General features: G+C 43.1%; 1 protein-coding gene and 1 non-coding gene across 2 annotated transcripts in view; both read right to left on the bottom strand.

Moving 5' to 3' along the window:
- Nucleotides 1-21,416, bottom strand: part of LOC126485071 (uncharacterized) — a 777,137-nt gene that overhangs the window by 539,517 nt on the left and 216,204 nt on the right. The window lies entirely within an intron of this gene.
- Trnas-cga (transfer RNA serine (anticodon CGA)) lies at nucleotides 14,105-14,179 on the bottom strand. Its single transcript has one exon. It is a non-coding gene; the product is annotated as a tRNA-Ser (tRNA).

Below are 21,416 nucleotides of genomic sequence, written 5' to 3'. Positions count from 1 at the left end.
AAGATCATAAAGAATGAAACAATACTGGACTAAAATAAACGCACAGAACATTAAAAACTGACTGATATAACGTACCTCAAAGAAGCGTGAAGTGAAAGAAGAAGAAGGCGAATGGATACCTTTGAGACATGAAACACTGAAGGCAGCAGAGCGTCAAATACACAAAAAGGGAAATCACAGCAGATACCCTCGGATACTGCAAGAAATACTGGACGGAAGGAGAACACAAAATTGCAGCAAATCGGGACAAATGGTTCAAATGGTTCTGAGCACTATGGGATTTAACATCTGAGATCACCAGTCCCCTAGAACTTAGAACTACTTAAACCTAACTAACCTAAGGACATCACACACATCCATGCCCGAGGCAGGATTCGAACCTGCAACCGTAGCAGTCGCGCGGTTCCGGACTGAAGCGCCTAGAACTGCAAATGGGGACACAGGCGTCTAAAAATGAGACTGATAGGAAGTGCAATCTGACGAAACGGGAATGGTTAGAGGACAAATACAAGTCTATAGAGGCATGTGTAACTAGCGGTAAAATAGATAGCACCTGCAGTAAAATGACAGACCATTGGAGAAAAGAGTAGTAGCTGTATAAATATCAAGAGCTCTGATGGAAAATCAGTCCTACGCAAACAAGGGAAAGCTGAAAGGTGGAAGGAATACATATAGGGGCTATACAAGGAAAATCGACTCGAAGGCAATATTATACAAAAGGAAAAGGAAGTAGATGAAGATGAGAGGTGAGATACAATACTGCGAGAAGAATGTGACGGAGCACTGAAAGGCCTAAGTCGAAACAAGAGCCGTGTGTTAGACGATACTCGCTCAGAACTACTAATATCCTTGAAAGAACCAACCATGACAAAACCATTCCACCTGGTATGCAAGATGCATGAGAAAAGCGAAACACACTCAGATTTCGGGAAGAATGTAATAAAACCTACTCCAAAAACGGCAGCTGTTCGCATATGTCAGTATTACCGGACTATTAGTTTAGTATGTCATAACTGCAAAATACTGACACAAATCGTAATTTACAGTGTTGTTAACGTGGTAGAAGCTGATCTCGGGGAAGATTATTTTGGGTTCTGTTAAGTGTAGCAACATGAGTAGCAAAAAACCTAAAGAATATCTAAATGTGAATATATTACACTCCCACATACAAACAAATGTTGACACCTCCAGCCGTCTTCTCACAGGACGTGAGAACGCACGTGGACGTGCGAACGCACGTGGACGAGGAGCTGGTGACGTCATAGTATGGAACTCCACGTTTTGCTACACCAGCAGAACTTGAAAATGAGCAATTTTTGTCTCGTGGAGAGGAACGTGGGCAGAGAGATGCGACATCGTTTTACGTCATAACTAGAACTCAGGAACCGCCAGTCTGCATTGATTTAAGTGCCGTATTTGATAGGTTTTCTTTATCACAGAGTCTGTGGTACGAATATAAATTGCTTCAAATTATCAGCAAATTGAGAATATCTCGGAAACGCGTCATTACAATAAACTGACAGGAAACCACATATCGGAATATAAAGGTTTCCTGTGTCTGATGTTTTTAGTGTCACAACTTGGGTGCTATTAAAGTAGAGCGTTTCAATGCCACGGCACAATGATGGCCTTTCAAAAGCGTGTCGTTATGGTACAATTTGTCATAATTAAATATCAAATAATGATATAACAGATACAGTCGCTAAACAGCGCATATCTGCCATGTTCAAAGTGCAGCTTAGTTAACAGCGGCGTGAGCTGTAGAGAGAAAGGTAGGTTCGTCTTCACCTCATTCTGAAAACTTCCTTTTTCTTCTTCTTCTCTCAAAACTATTCCGGATCTTTCTTATTAACGTAACAGAAGTGTTATCTGCAGCAATCGATGTAATTTATTATAAATATTATGTTGTTGTTGTGGTCTTCAGTCCTGAGACTGGTTTGATGCAGCTCTCCATGCTACTCTATACTGTGCAAGCTTCTTCATCTCCCAGTACCTACTGCAACCTACATCCTTCTGAATCTGCTTAGTGTATTCATCTCTTGGTCTCCCCCTACGATTTTTACCCTCCACTCTGCCCTCCAATACTAAATTGGTGATCCCTTGATGTCTCACAACATGTCCTACCAACCGATCCCTTCTTCTGGTCAAGTTGTGCCACAAACTTCTCTTCTCCCCAATCCTATTCAATACTTCCTCATTAGTTATGTGATCTACCCATCTAATCTTCAGCATTCTTCTGTAGCACCACATTTCGAAAGCTTCTATTCTCTTCTTGTCCAAACTATTTACCGTCCATGTTTCACTTCCATACATGGCTACACTCCGTACAAATACTTTCAGAAACGACTTCCTGACACTTAAATCTATACTCGATGTTAACAAATTTCTCTTGTTCAGAAACGCTTTCCTTGCCATTGCCAGTCTACATTTTATATCCTCTCTACTTCGACCATCATCAGTTATTTTACTCTCTAAATAGCAAAACTCCTTTACTACTTTAAGTGTCTCATTTCCTAATCTAATTCCCTCAACATCACCCGACTTAATTTGACTACATTCCATTATCCTCGTTTTGCTTTTGTTGATGTTCATCTTATACCCTCCTTTCAAGACACTGTCCATTCCGTTCAACTGCTCTTCCAAGTCCTTTGCTGTCTCTGACAGAATTACAATGTCATCGGCGAACCTCGAAGTTTTTATTTCTTTCATGCCCCTCGACTCTTATAACTGCCATCTGGTTTCTGTACAAATTGTAAATAGCCTTTCGCTCCCTGTATTTTACCCCTGCCACCTTCAGAATTTGAAAGAGAGTATTCCAGTTAACATTGTCAAAAGCTTATAAATATTATATTTGCTGTAATTCCTGTTGCAAAGGCCAACGGCTGAATGTTTTCCTCAGTGACCAGGAAATTTAATGCAACTGCCGGTTTGTGACAGAAAGTAAACATAAGTTACACACTGTAAATTTCTGTTCTTATCAAACTTTGTGTCAATTATATACACACCTATCTGTTGGTTTCATGGACAGCCACACGTTTGTAGCTCGTCGGTAAATAAATTTTGGTGAGCAGCTTAGAAAAAATCTCCTCTCTTTTTCAAATTAAACTGAAGTCTATGCGACGAAGTAGGTTACTTCAAATTGAAGATTGTCAATGTAACATGGAGAACAGGAATCTTATGCATGCGCAAACTGGCATTAGACACTATACTTAAAATATATACAGTTTAAAACCGAAAATGGCATGAATATGTAACTGAGTTAAAGAATAATTTCTACAAGTGTGTATTTCAGATGGTTATGCATTAGTATTTGCTGTTCAAACCATCGACGAGTCCAGAATCTTCTTCACGAATTCCTCCGCTCTTACAGTCGCTACTAGAGTTAACGCAGCTATTTTACGGGTGTCCATTTTCGTAAATAAACTATGCGATTTATCCGTCAGTTGCCGCAGATAGCCGCTGGAGAGTGCTGAGGTCGCAAATCGCGTTGAGGAGCACGTTTCGTGAGATGTAGGGTCGTTTCAGAGCGTGCAGCGACTATGACAGATACCACGTTTGGCGCACTCTGCGATGGAAAACACGTCCTTCTTGAGGGCGGCTTAAGGTGATACGAAGATGTTACATTCTTATTTATACAAAGTCCTGTTCCTCTTGCCACCGAATTTCACTGATTTCCACTATGTCTAACTTAAACCTATCCATTTCGCATTTTAAATTTTCTAACCTACCTGCCTTATTAAAGGATCTGACATTCCACTCTCCGCTCCGTAGAACGCCAGTTTTGTTTCTCCTAATAACGACGTACTTAACCATACAGTAAAGCTGCATGCCCTTGGGAAAAATTTCGGATGTAGTTTCCCCTTGCTTTCAGCCGTTCACAGTACCAGCACAGCAAGACCGTTTTGGTTAGTGTTACAAGGCCAGATCAGTCAATCATCAAGACTGTTGCCCCTGCAACTACTGAAAAGGCTGCTGCCCCTCTTCAGGAACCACACGTTTGTCTGGCCTCTCATAGATACCCCTCCGTTGTGGTTGCACCTACGGTACGGCTATCTGTATCGCTGAGGCACGCAAGCCTCCCCACCAACTGCGAGGTCCATGGTTCACTGGGGGAAGGGGGACACCTCGCGCAAACATATGCAGCAGCGTTCGGCCAATGTGGACAATACCTGGCCACACCATAACGCTTAAACCATACCGATAACCATGATGAACATTCTGTGGTGTGTAACATGTTCCCTTCTCTCTCCACACTAGCTGGCGGCCAGAGTGAAGCAAGACTCATCGTAGAACATCACGTTGGACCATTGTCCCTGACTCCAACCAACAGTCTCCTTACACCAACGATCTCTTTCCCGACGATGCCGTGGTTGAGGTGGTGTGCATTTAACAAGCTTCCGAACATACACACCAGCCTGATTTAATCGCCGTGGAATGGTTCTGGCAGAGACACACGAAGCGGTAGCTGTTTCAAGGTTTACTGCGATCAACCTAGGAATGAAATGTCTGTCGCTTCCCGCCACAAGAGGGCTACGTATCGATTCTCTTGCGGTATTGTCTTCCGTCTACGACCACCGGAATCCTTTGGCATAGTATTTCCTCCTTCAGCAGCCTTTTTCTAATCGTGAGATGACGCTTTTTGGCACAACCATTACTGCGGCCACAGTAGTGACACTTTAACCGGCTTCAAGCCGTCCAGTTGTTCATCCATGATTGTAAGCACTCAAATGATGTGTTGCAGACATACTGCCGTACTACATCGGATGTCGCACTAGTCGGTTCTACAGCAACCTTCGTCAAACACTGCATTGGATGAACTGTTGAATGCACACACAGAGTTCAAATGTGTGTGAAATCTTATGGGACTTAACTGCTAAGTTCATCAGTCCCTAAGCTTACACACTACTTAACCTAAATTATCCTAAGGACAAACACACAAACCCATGCCCGAGGGAGGACTCGAACCACCGTCGGGACCAGCCGCACAGTCCAAGACTGCAGCGCCTGAGACCGCTCGGCTAATCCCGCGCGGCACACAGAGTTTGTTCGTGCACAGGTTTCGTTGCAGTTGACACATCCCGCCCTCTACATTTCCTTTTATTGTCATTGGTCGGTTCACTAGCAGTTGCCAATCGTTCCGTAGCAAACGGCAGTTGTTCCTTAGCAATTGTCAAGCAGCGTAAGAAATATAAAAACAACATTCATATGGCTGCATGCTGGCAATTTACTTTTTAATGACTAATTATCCCAACTCATGAATTCCTCTATGTTATAGAAGGGGTTGTTAAGGAGAAAGCTCTTCAGTCTACAACAGAAAATATTTCTGCTATCTGTCACACATTTTATATCCATGAGTAGTTTGTCAAAGGGTTTAATAGATGCATCTTTCACCCCTTTCTGCGTCAAACCAAGGTTCATTGGAGGGTAATGCAGACTATTTTTACTAGTACTGTACTTATGAATACCTCTGTTAATTTCAAATTTAGATGGACTGTTGATAATAAATTTCATAACAGAATAAATGTACTGTGAGGCTGTGGTTCGTGTTCCCAGCTGCTTAAAGAGATACCGCAAAATACACACGTGTGAACTCCACACATAATTACAACTACTTTCTGCTGTGCAATGAATACTTTTAGCCTAAGCGAGAAGTTACCCCAAAATGTTATCGCACAAGATATCAATGAATGAAAATAATCAGAATACATTAACTTACTGATCTGTATCCCCTAGGTTGGTAGTTATTCTTATGTTAAAAGTAGCCCAACCTAAACATTTTAATAAGTCTACTACCTGGCTTTCTTCCAGTTCAAAAAAATGGTTCAAATGGCTCTGAGCACTATGGGACTCAACTGCTGTGGTCATCAGTCCCCTAGAACTTAGAACTACCTAAACCTAACTAACCTAAGGACATCACACACATCCATGCCCGAGGCAGGATTCGAACCTGCGACCGTAGCGGTCGCGCGGTTCCGGACTGAGCGCCTAGAACCGCTCGGCCACCGCGGCCGGCGCTTTCTTCCACTTTAAGTTTTCATCAATATGTGCGACTTGGATCTTACAATTTTCTACCCTGTTTATTATTTTGTATTGGTCTACTAGCTTAACACGAGATGTAATACTTTTGACAGTAGACCACTTTGTGAACTGTGTTTTTTCAAACTTCATAGCTAGCCCAGTTACGCAAAAATTTCAGTAATTTTAACAGTACTTGTTTCATCTGCAAACAGACAAACAGACCTGCCCCTCGATTAAAAAAGAGTTGTGGGCTAATGATCGAACCATTTGGGACTCCCACGGTAATTTTTCCCCGTGAAAATGATGTGGCATCCCTCTTTGTATTGCTCGAACAGCCTGAGGTAACTTTCTGCATTCTGTTTCTTAAATAAGGACAGAGCCAGGCACACGCTGTACTATGTATTCCATAACAGTTCAGCTTCTCTGATGTTACGACTGTAACAGATACCTTCGGTATGTCACAATAAATCGTGATTGGTGCTCTTTTATCACTGAAAGATTTTGTTGTGTGCTCTGTAAACGTATAAATAGCTGACTCGGTAGAAAAGCCCCTTCCAAATATAAACTGTGATTGTGTAAGTATCCCATTACCACACAGGTGGGCCCTGGAAAACATTACCTTCTAAAAAAAATTTAGAAAATGATGTAAGCAGTGACATTAGGCAGTATATATTGACACCTGTGGCGTCACTCTTTTCATAGAGAGACCTAGTAATGGCATATTTCAATCTTTCTGCGAAACACCCCGAGTTAATGATGCATTACACAAGTTGGGGGTTGGATTGTTTGGGGGAGGAGACCAGACAGGGAGGTCACTGGTCTCATCGGATTAGGGAAGGACGGGGAAGGAAGGCGGCCGTGCCCTTTCAAAGGAACGTTCCTGGCATTTGCCTGGATTGATTTAGAGAAATCACGGAAAACGTAAATCAGGATGGCTGGACGCGGGATTGAACCCTCGTCCTCCCGAATGCGAGTCCAATGTTTTACCTGCACGAAACTACAACTGGCGGATTCCTGTGGTGTTCTGTGAATTTTCTCACAATGGCTAAAACACCTGGAAGGCGCCAAGTGTTTCTCAGACAAGCAAGGGGGCTTATTTTTGAAGTGTACTCGTTCTTCAAATGCGAGCACATTCGGGCGGGTCGGTCTGCAACTTTGCCAAGCTGCAGCAACGTAATATACCTGCTGTCTATACGAGTCGACAACGCAGCATTATTTGTGAACTGCGCTGCCAGAGGCCATTAAAGGTATTGCCGACTGTAGTGTCGTTCAATAAATAATGGGCCAAATTTTAAAACCGTTAACACATATAGGTAAACTTGCTTTTAGGTGCTTCAAATTTGGTGTTTTATCTGCACATGTGAGAAGTTTAAAACAATACCTACAGTTGGCAGAACCGTAGTGAAGCATCAAAATGTCATTTTACACAAGATATTCGTTACATGCAACGTGCTGTATGTTATTTCTTGGTTGCGGAAAAAGAAACGTGGGAAGAACCTGTTAACAAGTGTGTGCAGTGTATTGTAATGTAGCAGGTGATAGGAATACTGCTCGAGACGTCCTGTTATAACTGCTCCTGTTAACATGGTTAATCGCGCCATTTTAGAGAAGACCGATGCATTGCAACTCGACAACTGGCTCTGCAGCCATCAGTGAGTACTGGAAGGTAACTGAGACTCTTGGAAATTCAAAAGCGTCCTTAGGATAGACTATAAAATTATAAGAAAAGCCACTTCATCTGAACTGTTGGAGTACTTTGAAACTAAACTAAACTCCTCCCGAACAGGCCATGAAGTCCCAACGGTACTGACCGACCGCCGTGTCATCCTTAGCTCATAGGCGTCACTGGATGCGGATATGGAGGGGCATGTAGTCAGAACACTGCTCTCCCGGCCGTACGTCAGTTTACGAGACCGGAGCCGCTACTTCTCAATCAAGTAGCTCCTCAGTTTGCCGCACAAGGGCTGAGTGAACCCCGCTTGTCAACAGCGCTCGGCAGACCGGATGATCACCCATCCAAGTTTCTAGCCCAGCCCGACAGCGCTTAACTTCGGTGATCCGACGGGAACCGGTTTTACCACTGCGGGAAGGCCGTTGGCTGCGGTACTTTGAGGCCAATAGGAAGCTCTTACCACCACGGATTGTTAAATGTGGCCGGCCGAAGTGGCCGTGCGGTTAAAGGCGCTGCAGTCTGGAACCGCAAGACCGCTACGGTCGCAGGTTCGAATCCTGCCTCGGGCATGGATGTTTGTGATGTCCTTAGGTTAGTTAGGTTTAACTAGTTCTAAGTTCTAGGGGACTAATGACCTCAGCAGTTGAGTCCCATAGTGCTCAGAGCCATTTGAACCATTTGTTAAATGTGACGAAACATGGACGCATCACTTTGAGCTGGAAAGAAAAAGGCGCTCACTGGAGTGACACCACCCGCATTCTCCAAAAAAGAAGAAATTAAATGCAAATCCCTCCTCTGCCAAAGCCATGAAGACAATCTTTTGGGACAGTGATAATGTAATACTCGTGGGCACATTACCAAAAGGACCAACCACTAATTCAAACGCATATGTGAAGACACTCTGATCAAACGCAAACTGTTTCCAATGTGTTCGGCCTGACAAGAATCCATAAGAAATCTGAATTAAAATTGAAGCTCACTCCAGATGTGAAAACCTTTGCAATTTTGAGTGAACGTCCTTTACACATTCTAAGAAGATATGTTCCACTGGTTTCTGCAGATGTCGAACGGAGTTGCTCCATATATAAGGAGCTATTGAGATCAAAGCGACATCGACTTAATGTCAAAAACGTTAAAACGATGTGTGTAATCCACTGTAACAGAAAGTTAATGTACCTGGATTAGACCCAAATAAAATAATTCCATTAGCACCTTTTTGCAAATATTTTCAGAACCGTTTTCCCCCATTTTCTGACCATAATTTGCACCTTCAGATCTCTTCCTAGATATTAAGAGTAAAGTCGGATATGGAATAAGATATTACGAGCAGAATACATGGAACCAACGACAATCACTAGTGGGTAGGTACACACACTCAGGTCACATGCTGGTCATAAGAGAGGGAAATACTATCTGAGAAAACTAAATGGCGTTGCTAGTCCGTCATTGGGCGCCTCCTCAAGTAGCAGATCGAGTAACACTCGTTAGATATAATAGGTACCGATGAAATAAAACTCGGGGTGAACCAAAAGTAGCATGGCCAGGCGTGGGTCAAAAGTCGTGGAGAAGACAACGCCTCTAGGATAGACATCCAAACATAATGCCACAGGTCCTCCAGGTTAGAGGTTCTGGAGAGGGGTACCTCCCAGTCACACAAAAAAGTAAGTTGGTCAGGACACTCTACAGAAGCCGGAGAATCAGGACTGTCTCAGCTAGAATCAGACACGAAGATGGACAGTGACTTCTCTTTTGGAACCTGGAATGTAAGGAAAGTTTGTAGAATAAGGGCAGTGAGTTGGCAAAAAACAAGCTGAAAGTTGTAGCTCTTCAAGAGATTACATAGCAGAGTACAGGATTAATCAAAATAAGCAATTGAAATACCCTGTAGGGAGACTGTTTCGAGCACTATGAATTAAGTGCCGATTTCTTTGTACGTTACTCAGTATTAGCGGTGAAAGACTTTAAATCCATTAACAACACAGTCCCCTGCATTACAATCGCATTCCGGAATAGCGATACACTCGTGATTAATGTGCACGCACCCTGGGAGGAATTCATAAAGGAGGAATTTTACACTGAAAAACTCCTTGCCCAACCATGATGTTAAAATAGCACTGGGTGATTCTGACGCCATTGAGACATCTAAAAACTGGCGACTGGTCTGCACCAAGACGGCAGTGACATTGACACCCAGGTGAGCAACTTCGCAACTGACGAGGGAAATTCCTCTCGAACGGCACTGAAGCAGAATGGCGACGGGCGGAGTACTTTAGTAATTCTGTGAAGTACTTTACGACCCCCAAATACGACAAATAATTAAAAACCTAAAAAACAATAACGCTTTCAGCGAAGTTCAAAACGCAGGATAGCAATAAGAATGGAGGACCGGCTCTTGTTAAAAAATTACAAAACTGTTAAAAAATGTTTGGTAATATGAGAGATTGCCCGATGACTGGAAAATGGCCGTGATGTAGCCTATACTAAAAAAGATAGACCCCCCTGGTATGTGATACACTATGTGATCAAAAATATCCGGACATCTGGCTGAAAATGACTTACAAATTCATGGCGCCCTCCATCGGTAATGCTGGAATTCCACATGGTATTGGCCCACTCTTAGCATTGATGACAGCTTCCAATCTTGCAGGTATACGTTGAATGAGGTGCTGGAATGATTCTTGGACAATGGCAGCCCATTCTTCACGGAGTGCTGCACTGAGGAGAGGTATCGATGACCGTCGGTGAAGCCTGGAACGAAGTCGGCGATCCAAAACATCCCAAAGGTGTTCTATAGGATTCAGGTCAGGACTCCGTGCAGGCCAGTCCGTTACAGGGATGTTATGGTCGTGTAACCACTCCGCCACAGGCCGTGCATTATGAAAAGCTGCCCGATCGTGTTGAAAGATGCAGTCACCATCCCCGTGTTGCTCTTCAACAGTGGGAAGCAAGAAGGTGCTTAAAACGTCAATGCAGGACTGTGCTGTGATAGTGCCAAGTAAAACAACAAGGGGTGCAAGCTCTCTCCGTGAAAAACATGACCACACCATAACACCACCGCCTCCGAATTTTACTGTTGGCACTACACACGCTGGCAGATAACGTTCACCGTGCATTCGCCATACCCACACCCTGCCATTGGATCGCCACATTGTGTAAAGTGATTCGTCACTCCACATAACGTATTTCCACTGTTCAATCGTCCAATGTTTACGCTCCGTACACCAAGCGAGGCGTCTTCTAGCATTTACCGGCATGATGTGTGGCTTTTGAGCAGCCGCTCGACCACGAACTCCAAGTTTTCTCACCTCCCGCCTAACTGTCATAGTACTTGCAGTGGATCCTGACGCAGTTTGGAATTCCTGTGTGATGGTCTGGATAGATGTCTGCCTATTACACATTACGACCTTCTTCAACTGTCAGTGGTCTCTGTCAGTCAACAGACGAGGTCGGCCTGTACGCTTTTGTACTGAACGTGCTCCTTCACGTTTCCACTTCACCATCACATCGAAAACAGTGGACCTAGGAATGTTCAGGAGTGTGGAAATCTCGCGTACAGACGCATGATACAAGTGACACGCAATAACCCGACCACGTTCGAAGTACACGAGTTCCGCGAAGCGCCCCATTCTGCCCTCTCACGATGTCTAATGACTACTGAGGTCGCTGATATGGAGTACCTGGCAGTAGGTGGCAGCAAATTCACATAATACGAAAAACGTAAGTTTTTAGGGGTGTTCGGATACTTTTCATCACATAGTGCAGTTGTAGTGGGATTTCACCCCTTAATGTAAGCCAAAAAGTTCTATCACAGGTATACTTACGAGATTGATCCCAAACACAGAAGGAGCAGATCAAATATAGACCACTCAGACAGCTAACGGAGAAAAGTTGGGAACACGACGCTGATATTCACACGGTTTTTGTAGATTTCAACAAAGCATATGATAGCCTACATAGGGTCACGGTCACCAATGTACTGAAAGAGTCAGTTTCGACAAAAGTTAACAAAGGCACTGCAGATGCGGTTAGAGGAAACATATTGCCAAGTAAAGGTCATTACACGAAGGTCAGAGCATTTTGAAGTCAGAACTGGTCTTAGACAAGGAGACGCATTATCACCAATAGTTAATAATTTAATTTTAGAAAAGTTACATAGAGAACACCAAATATGAAACCAAGTTGAAATAAAACCGGGTAACATTACAATAAATCACTTGCAGAAACGGACGATGTTGTTCTAACAAGTGGTTGCAAAGAGGACTTGCAGTTCATGACAGGTTCTTACAGAAATGTTGCAAGGAAAGCAGGGTTACAAATTAACGAGGGGAAAACTGAGTAAGTGGTCATGAGCAAGGCACAGTTGATGAAGCCAGTTTTAAAAGAGTAGACATATTTAAATATTTTGGAAGCACTTTTATCGAGTAGAAGAGAATGGAAATCAAGATTAAGGCAAGGATTGTAGCGACAAATAGATCATATTTTCAATATATTCTCTATGGATGACTAACTGCAACTGTGATTTAAATGACGACTTATTTCGGGATTAATATACATGCTTCCACGCTGATAATAAACTACAAAATAAAATTGTTCACAATAATAAATCCGCTGGAAACTGGCATCAAAATTTCGGAATATGCAAACTCACATGCTCCTGTTCCTGCTTCTATATAGGGAAAACGGGGATAAATTTTGCAAACCGCTACAAAGAACATATGGACGCTCTCCAACTCAGAAAGTTAAATTAGTTTACGTTTGCATACATATTGCTCATCATGAACGTTTTGTTGGTGATATCAATGACAGCTTTATGCGCGACCGCTACGGTCGCAGGTTCGAAACCTGCCTCTGGCATGGATGTGAGTGATGTCCTTAGGTTAGTTAGGTTTAAGTAGTTCTAAGTTCTAGGGGACTGATGACCTCAGAAGTTAAGTCCCACAGTGCTCAGAGCCAGCCTTTCTGTGCAACACATTGCTGAGAAAGAGTTAAAAATGGATCTCTTTCAACAATTCGAGATTTACATTCACAAACTATATTCACTTCAAAAAATTCTCAGTGAACAAACTGAATCAATAAAGAAATTGTTCTTCCAGAATTTCCAAGACATTCTGGCAGCATAACACCACATATAAAATACTAAGACCTATTCATCATCCTGCATAAATTTAGTTCTCCTAGACAGGCGACAGCTACCACATTCAATAACTCACTTTTAAATCAATGTCGTTACCTAGTAAATATTTCATTGTATTTGTTTATCTTTTGTATAACTTTTAACCCAAATTACAAGGATATTGCCAATGTAAGAACACTCCTACAGCTAGTAAACGTCACTTTAATATAATGTTTGTCCATGTAATATTTATAGTGAATAATACAATGCACCTAAGGCTGATCACGATGTAGCAAAGTGTGGTATCTAACATATTGATATTCTCTGCAATAACCTCCAGAGTTCACCTACTGTGATTAAGTATGAAACCAAGTGCAGCTAAACACTGTGTATATTTCTGTGTGTACTATCTGATATGTACGTTATGGGAACAGATTTGCTATGTATACCACAACGTAGTGCAATGTAAGTACTTAAAACATAACAACGTTTCAGATTCATAAACGTTTCGTTACCTATCACTAAATTCCCGACGTTTTCGTGCACTTTCACCACAACGTCTAGCTACACTTGATCCAAAATATAACGTTCCTGCAACAAATCCACCTGGTGATGAGCCTCCATTGGCTCTAAAACTTGTTAATGGTACAGTAAATCGTATAAAAAAGCCAAAAAATTAACTGATTGCACAGTTATTCCCAAATGAAATGAGCGGATGGCATGGTTGGCCGGGAGACCCCTATTCGGGGAAGTTCGGACGCCAAGTGAAAGTCTTATTTCATTCGGCGCGACATTGGGCGACTTGCGCGCCGGTGATGAGGATGAAACTGTGATGATGACGACAACACAGCACCCAGTCCCCGAGCGGAGAAAATGTCCAACCCGTCCGGGAATCGAACCCGGGCTCGCCTGCATGGGAGGCGAGCACGTTACCACCCAGGTAAGCACGTGGACATTCCAAAATAAATAGCCAAGATCATATTTTGACTTACGGGACGTGCTGTGCAATAGCGCAGTTTGGAGAAGTTTTACAATCAGACATCAAAATGTAATTCACCCGGTAGCTCCACATGGCTCTGCAAAATTTACATTAATGAAAACAGATGAACAAAAACTGCTAGTCTTCGAGAGAAGGGGGACACCCAGTTACAGGAATGGACGATAATAAAAAGCCAGGAACTGGTAGACTTATACTCACAAACTGACATCGTCCGAAGAACGAAGAAAATCTTGCAGAATGAGATTTTCATTCTGCAGCGGAGTGTGCGCTGATATGAAACTTCCTGACAGATTAAAACTGTGTGCCGGACCGAGACTCGAACTCGGGACCTTTGCCTTTCGCGGGCAAGTGCTCTACCAACTGAGCTACCCGAGCACGACTCACGCCCCGTCCTCACAGCAGGACACGGCGTTTTACCAAACGGTTGTATTCATCCTCGTGCGTTGGTGGGACGGATGCTTCAGTGCTCACGATGATTTTGCCTGACTGGCCCACCGATCCTAGACTGTACGACCGTCTAATGGATATTTTTTGATCGCCCCTTACAAAATCCTCAGGAGCTGCTTTGAACCAATAAATTTGAGAGCTGAACGCGGTGTTCCGCAGTGTGAATACGTTGCGTTGGAGCACGGACTTCTGAGGCAGTTCTGATTGCTCGAAGATTAAGGATGTGCTCCTTAGGAGGAGTGCACTTTACGATTCAGATGCCTCCACTGGAGAAGTAGTATTCATAACTGGGAGGTAGTGTGGAAGACGTAATGGAGAAATCATTTGTTGTTTTGGTCCACCGACTTCACAGTGGCAGAAGTGAGTAGGATCGTGGCACCGGCGTTCCAAACCTGTGAAACCAAGAGTGTACCACCAGACACCCAGAAAAGCTTTGTCGTCTCACTTACTGAGCTCGTGATTCGGAAAAGGCGACTAGGATTCCCCTCTGGTCCTTCTGAGTAATGTCACCTTGGGTACGGTAAGTCTCTCACTGTAAATGGCAGGGTACTTCATTCAAGAAACTCAGGGTCGAATTTCTGTATCCACACTTGTCTAAGTGAAGCACTGTTCCACGTCGACTAGAGATAATCTCTTACATAGAATTCCTACTTTGTCGTCACACTACTTATCTGATATTTCAGCCTTCCAGAACATTGGATACTTTAAAATATACATGGAGTGAAGTTGAACATTTTCTGGATGAGAACCAGTTCGGCTTGAAAACCGAGATGCATCTTTAACCTTCCATTTTATCATGGTGATACGAATTACAAACGATTTCGATTCATTAATTCATTTCATTTTCGAATCCAAAGAAGGCATTCTGCTTTGAAAGGCCGACGCTGAAATCAAAAACGCAAGAGTAACTACAAAATGATCTACAACGAAACCGAAGTAAGGCAAGAGTACAGTCAAGCAGTACAATGTTATGTTAAAGGAAAGGTAACAGATAGCGATGCATTCCGTTAACACATGTTTAACTTGCACATGACACAGGCGTTAGAAGAGCGATTCTAACAGGAGTAACGGTGTGAAGCGAGCAAGCACCGCTGTCTAAGTATGCAAAGACACGCTTCTTGTTATCTACACCAGAAAATTTTAACAGACCCCAAAATTATTGGACGTACTACGTAGCACAGTATTCGTTTTACGACTTTTAAGCAGTGTTAAATAGCAATAGAAATTATAAAAGTAACTTACTGAATATCAGAATGCATTGTAATCCAGTAGCAGAAGCTAAAAGTTTCTGCTACGTAGGAAGGATGGTTACGGAAGAATTAAGTAATAAAGAGGTGGGTACCAAACTCGCACAAATCTTCCTTTGAAATTAAATATGTTTATTCTATAAAATATTAAATATTGGTTTAGGATCATTGTAGGAATCTGAAATATTGTGACTAGTACAACATTTTATTGAAGAAAAACAACGATAGAGTAGTAAAATTGTAAAGTACAAGTGGCAGGCAGTTAAAAAACCAGATTCTGCAGAAGGATGTTTAAATTAAAAGAGCGGCGCGGGGTAGCCGCGCGGTCTTGGGCGTCTTGTCACGGCCCGCGCGGCTCCCCCCGTCGGAGGCTCGAGTCCTCCCTCGGGCGTGAGTGTGTGTGTGTCGTCCTTAGCGTAAGTTAGTTTAAGTTAGATTATGTAATGCGTAAGCTTAAGGACCGATGACCTCAGCAGTTTGTTGCCATAAGACCTTACCACAAATTTCCAAATTTCGAAAAATTAAAAGAACGGATTAGGTATGAAATGAAGCGGTACTGAAAATAAAAGGGAAGGAAAAATGTTTGTAGAAAATACTTATCGTAAATAGAGAAGTATTAACGAAGCATAAGCCAAGATATTGAAAATTAGTTGATTTAGGAATAGAAGGAGCCCTGAGATATAAAAATCGCTCACAACGCACTGAAATGTGTGTTATAGTTCATAAAGAACATAGAGTACGAAGATGAGACGAGATGACAGTGCGGAATGACATGGGCACCTGCAACAGGCACATCACAGAGATTTACTGCTAAAATAAACATGGTGTGAATAAGAACTAACTTTAATCCTTTCCAAGAGATATGTGGGTGAAGAGAGCAAAAGTACGTTAATAGAGTGTACTGTTAGCGTTCGAATATTCGGTATTAGTGGGTGCGATGCGATTATAGTTCAAAACTCGACCTGAATACGTTGTGATTGGTTAGTAAATATGTCTAAAGTTGCCTCATACTGACACTTTAATGCTCTGTCGACGACGATAATTAATAAGGAAAGATAGCGAAGTACAACTTTAAAAGTAAAGACAACATTATTACGTCTTTCTTCCCAAGAAAAACAATCGGCACTTGTTGCGCATCGAGAATTATGAGTCAGTTCCCTTCCTAGTTCATTTAGGCCTCGATAGGCGGATTTCGGAATCGTCCCTTCAATAATATCACCAGCAATTTCTCATCCGATCAGACTGAAAACGAACGGACACCTTCCGCCAACTTTAAGCTTGAAATGAAGGTCTAAAGAATCGTGTAAACTGCAAGGAAAAGGTATTGACCTCAGATATTCCAACAGCCGTTAAAGAAGACCAGAAAGTACGCTCGTTAGGTTATTGTGCACAGATGATTCTTCAAACATTCAGTACTCAAGAGAGCACGTCTGAAAATAATCCACTTGTCGCTTTACGCCACTCAGCTACCTCATTTTTCAGCAGCGCACTAGATTACACGGGAGAGTATCAGGCACGAGTAACGAGCCGCTATTCAGCATTCAGCACCCGCCCAATTTTCCGACGAGTCGCTATAAAAATCACAGGGAGTGCGTGTTTGTTTGGGAACGCCGCCATTTCCATTGCTTTAATTAGTTCAGTATTCAGTGCCGTTGTCAGCGCCAACATAAACAACATGTAGAGGCGGCCCACGTGTGCATCCGTTGTCTAAGCAGAATAACAATGCTTGACGCAGGCTCGCGTTACGTAAATGTCATGAAACGCGAAAGTGCAGCCGCTTCCACTAAAGCGCTATCTTATTAGGACTCTACCAAGCAACTGAAATATTTTCCCACCGAGCAAGCATACAACTAACGTGGTGGTGACAACTTGCGTACCCTCTTCAGTTAATGTCAGATAAAATCATTAACTCTTCCTTCAGCCACATTTATAAAGGTAAAAATATTAAATAACAACGATTTCGTAGCTGATACGTTTTATCGTAAGGGATCTTTGCTTGATTAAATCATGACCCGTACTCTCATAACTCCAGGTCTAAGTATACGCACGCGTAAATCTTATTAACGGACTGCAACGAGTCACATGGACTGACATGCTGGTAAGTCAGTTACTGTGCCTCGGTACAGTTCCTTACCTGAGGACGCAGGTAGGATTAAAGTATGTTTCTAAATATATTTGCATTTGCATGAATACGGGTACACGTTCGATCGTGCAGATGCGTCGGATGGTGAAGCTCAGTAGCTTCAAGGTCGATTAGTTACAAAATTTTTATATCAATAATTATGGCTGAAGGTAAAGTTCTTATTCGCATCTGTCACGACCAGCTTAAATTTTCTACGTGCTCTATCCGTGTGGCCGGCAGGTGTGGCCGAGCGGTTCTAGGCTCTTCAGTCTGGAACCGCGCGAACGCTACGGTCGCAGGTTCGAATCTTGCCTCGGGCATGGATGTGTGTGATGTCCTTAGGTTAGTTAGGTTTAAGTAGTTCTAAGTCTAGGAGACTGATGACCTCAGATGTTAAGTCCCATAGTGCTCAGAGTCATTTGAACCATCTATCCGTGTGGAACAAAGAGGTACAGTTTTAAGTTTTCATACAGGATTGCAGTATCACCAGACGCGCCACATAATGTAGATAATGAAAGTGTTACTCAAAGTTTCTGGAGCACATCAGCTGCTGTGATAATAAAAATGGAAGGATCTCATTCTCCAACTTCGAGAGGAAGTTGTTCTTGTTACGCCCTTCAGTACAGAGACTTATTTGATGTACCTGTCCACGCTAGTCTATCCCGGGAATGGCTAGTCATCTTTACATAACTACTCTGAGGCGACAAAAGTAATGGAATAGCGATATAAAAAATTGCTGCAGTGTCGCGTACAAAAGGTATAGAAGGGCAGTGCATTGGCGGAGCTGTCATTTTACGAGGTGATTCATGTGGAAAGGTTTCCGGCAGCACAACACCGAGGCTAATGCCTTTGCTGACAGCACGACATCGCCTGCATCGCATCTCCCGGGCTCGTGACCATACCGTTTGAAGCCTGGAAAACCGTGGCCCAGTTACACGAGCTCCAGTTTCAGTTGGTAAGAGCTGATGGGAGAGTTCGAGTGTGGTGCGCACCCCACGAAGCCATGGACCCAAAGTGTTAACAAGGCATTGTGCAAGCTAGCAGTGGGTCTATAATGCTGTTGGTGGTATTTACATGGAATGGACTGTGTTCTCTGGTCCAACTGAACCGATCATTGACTGGAAATCTTTATGTTCGAGACTTGGAGACCATTTGCAGCCATTCATGAACATCTTGTTCCCAAACATCAATGCCACGTGACTGGACCATAATTGTTCGCGACTGGTTTGAAGAACATTCTGGACAATCAGAGCGAATGATTTGATCACCCACATCGTCCAACGTGAATCCCATCGAATATTTATGGGCCATAATCGAGAGATCTGTTCGTGCACAAAATCCTGCACCGGCAACACTTTCGCAATTATGGACGACTGTGGAAGCAACATGGGTTAATATTTCTGCAGGGAACTTTCAACGACTTGTTTAAGGTTTTACTTTGTCTTATAACGTTCATCTCTGTTGTTTACGATAAATTAAAATTCTAGAGAAACTCACGTACACAACGCCGCGGTGTCAAGCAGCATCCTACGTTGAATACGTACTCTGCAGGCAGTGGTACACAGAACGGACGAGAGTACTTGCTACCGTTAATACTTCCTTCTTCTCGTCTTCTATTGGCTAACGGAACGTGCGAAAACGATTTCTTGTATTCTTTCGAGCAAATCCAAGATTCTCTTCTCGTTACAGTTTGCACATGAGACATGCAGGGTGTGGGAAAAATGCGGCAACAGCCCGAGGAATGCCTGCTTGAACGTATGAGGGCAGTCAAATGAAAACGGAACACCTGCCACATCGGTACCACGGAATGGTTCCAGTCCAAAGTATTCACCATACGCCTTAAGACATATATCGCACTAAAACATGAGACGATCAGTTCATGTTTCGTAGAACGCAGTCAGCCGGTGACGGGTCCACAACCGCAGCTAGTCCTGCATTTCCTCGTCCGACCGAAACCGACGACCGCGCACGTCTTCCCTGAAAATCACACAGTGAAAGATCCGGGTTGTGTAGAAGATGCTGCAGTTTTATTGTAGGTCATAGTTCAGTCAGTGAAGGCTCTTCATTGTGTCTAACACAATCTATTTCTTAGATCGTTCTGCAGTTACGTTCATCCCACGCGTTTAACTAGACCGTAAAACATCTTCATGTTTATGGCGACAACGGGTGCCTATGAGAAGAAATGAGGCCGCCACAGGCATGGCAAGACGTGTTGATTTTGGATGGACGCCATAGAAAAGAATGCCTGAGCGCCGAACGCTCGCTTTCCGTACACGTCGGTATGCCCTACACAGATGTAAACAGCCCACCTCATCAGTGACCAATGACCCAACGCCTCGTCCCATTGACTCCTGAGCGTTGGATCGTAGTAATTTCCTATACTCGTTTAGCTGACGCCTGAGTTGATTTCGCCTCTGTTCGCAAACTGTGTCGACGATCGGCACGTCTGCTAATCACCCCTCTTGGACTCGCGCAGTGGCCGCCACTGGAGTCGTAGAGGGAAGGAGTGTCCCAGCAGTGCGAAGTCGATTGGTGGGGGCCGGCGTGGCGACATAGTTATGTCCCGGTGCACGAACAGTGCTGGCTTCTTGAAGTAACTGACTGGCGAATGAGCACAGGTTCAGGATTTGGACTATGTCTGTGCTTACCTGGAGTGGCGGAATAATCTGCATGTGAAGATGTCTTATAATTGAGAACTGAGACGGAGAAGATTGAGGATTATTGAGCTTCCTTACAGGAGTAATACGATACTATATTCGTAGCAAGCAAGAGATTGATTTGGTATGTTAAGTTGAACATTCCTACATCCAGTACTTCTGATGTGTTGATAAACGCCTGGCATTGGGTGTATTAAGTTACTGGTGTATTGGAAGTGCACAAATTATTCACTTTACGAGTCTTAACGGCGATGGGCGTGGTGGTATCGAGTAATTGACAGTATGCGATGTTATTCTGTGCCACTATTGCTTACACTTGTTGGTGTTATACGGCATATGCCATTATTGCTGGGAAAAGGTACTTGCACGAACTTTTGACATAAGGACACAAAAACTGGTGAAGGATTGCTTCTGGCGCCCGAAGGGTTTGATTTAATATTGAATGGTATGTATGTATGGGCTGACTAAAAGGTACTAGTACTGTGTGTGTAACAGGTCATGAACACCGTCGTGCGATTACTATGATGAGTGTAATCGAGAATGTGGAAATCCTTGTTAATGCTGTCATTGTAATTAACTCGTAGCTTTGGAGATTCACAGTGGCGATAATTTGCTTTCCAAGTTGTTCTTTTGGATTGTGTAAGAAAATATCTGGCTTACGAGGTGTTGGACATGTATTGGAGGTCCAGAAAATATTTGGCTCTGAAGTGATCCGATGTCAGATGGGACCGAACGGGGAGCGACGGTTGTTAGCAATACGAGAGCCGCAGGCAGACTGGGACCGCCTGACGCTGCTGAACGAGGTTCGGTCGTAGGAAACTACCTCACCTGACTGGGTGGAGCGTTGTATTTTGTAATACTTTAAGTCATTGCCACTGCAATTGATTGTATTATAAGTTTTGAATATTTACTTGCTTTCAAGGTACGTAAGCGCTCTCTTAAAAATTTACTGGTAATTACTTATTCACTGCTCTTGGAATTTGTTTAAAATATTAGTCTATCATTCAAAATATAAAAGAGGACCTTCATCAGAGTGTCTTAAGAATTTAGAAATTTTACAAGGAGCTATTGTCATGTAAATGTAAGGTTCTTGCGAGTGATTTTTAATTTTATGAGCTGGCCTGTGTAGCCGAGCGGTTC

This window comes from Schistocerca serialis, chromosome 6 (genome assembly GCF_023864345.2).
Source record: "Schistocerca serialis cubense isolate TAMUIC-IGC-003099 chromosome 6, iqSchSeri2.2, whole genome shotgun sequence".
In the NCBI taxonomy this organism is placed as follows: Eukaryota; Metazoa; Arthropoda; class Insecta; order Orthoptera; family Acrididae; genus Schistocerca; species Schistocerca serialis.
Note: the sequence above shows the minus strand (reverse complement) of the source record. Positions and strands in the feature narration are given on the sequence as shown.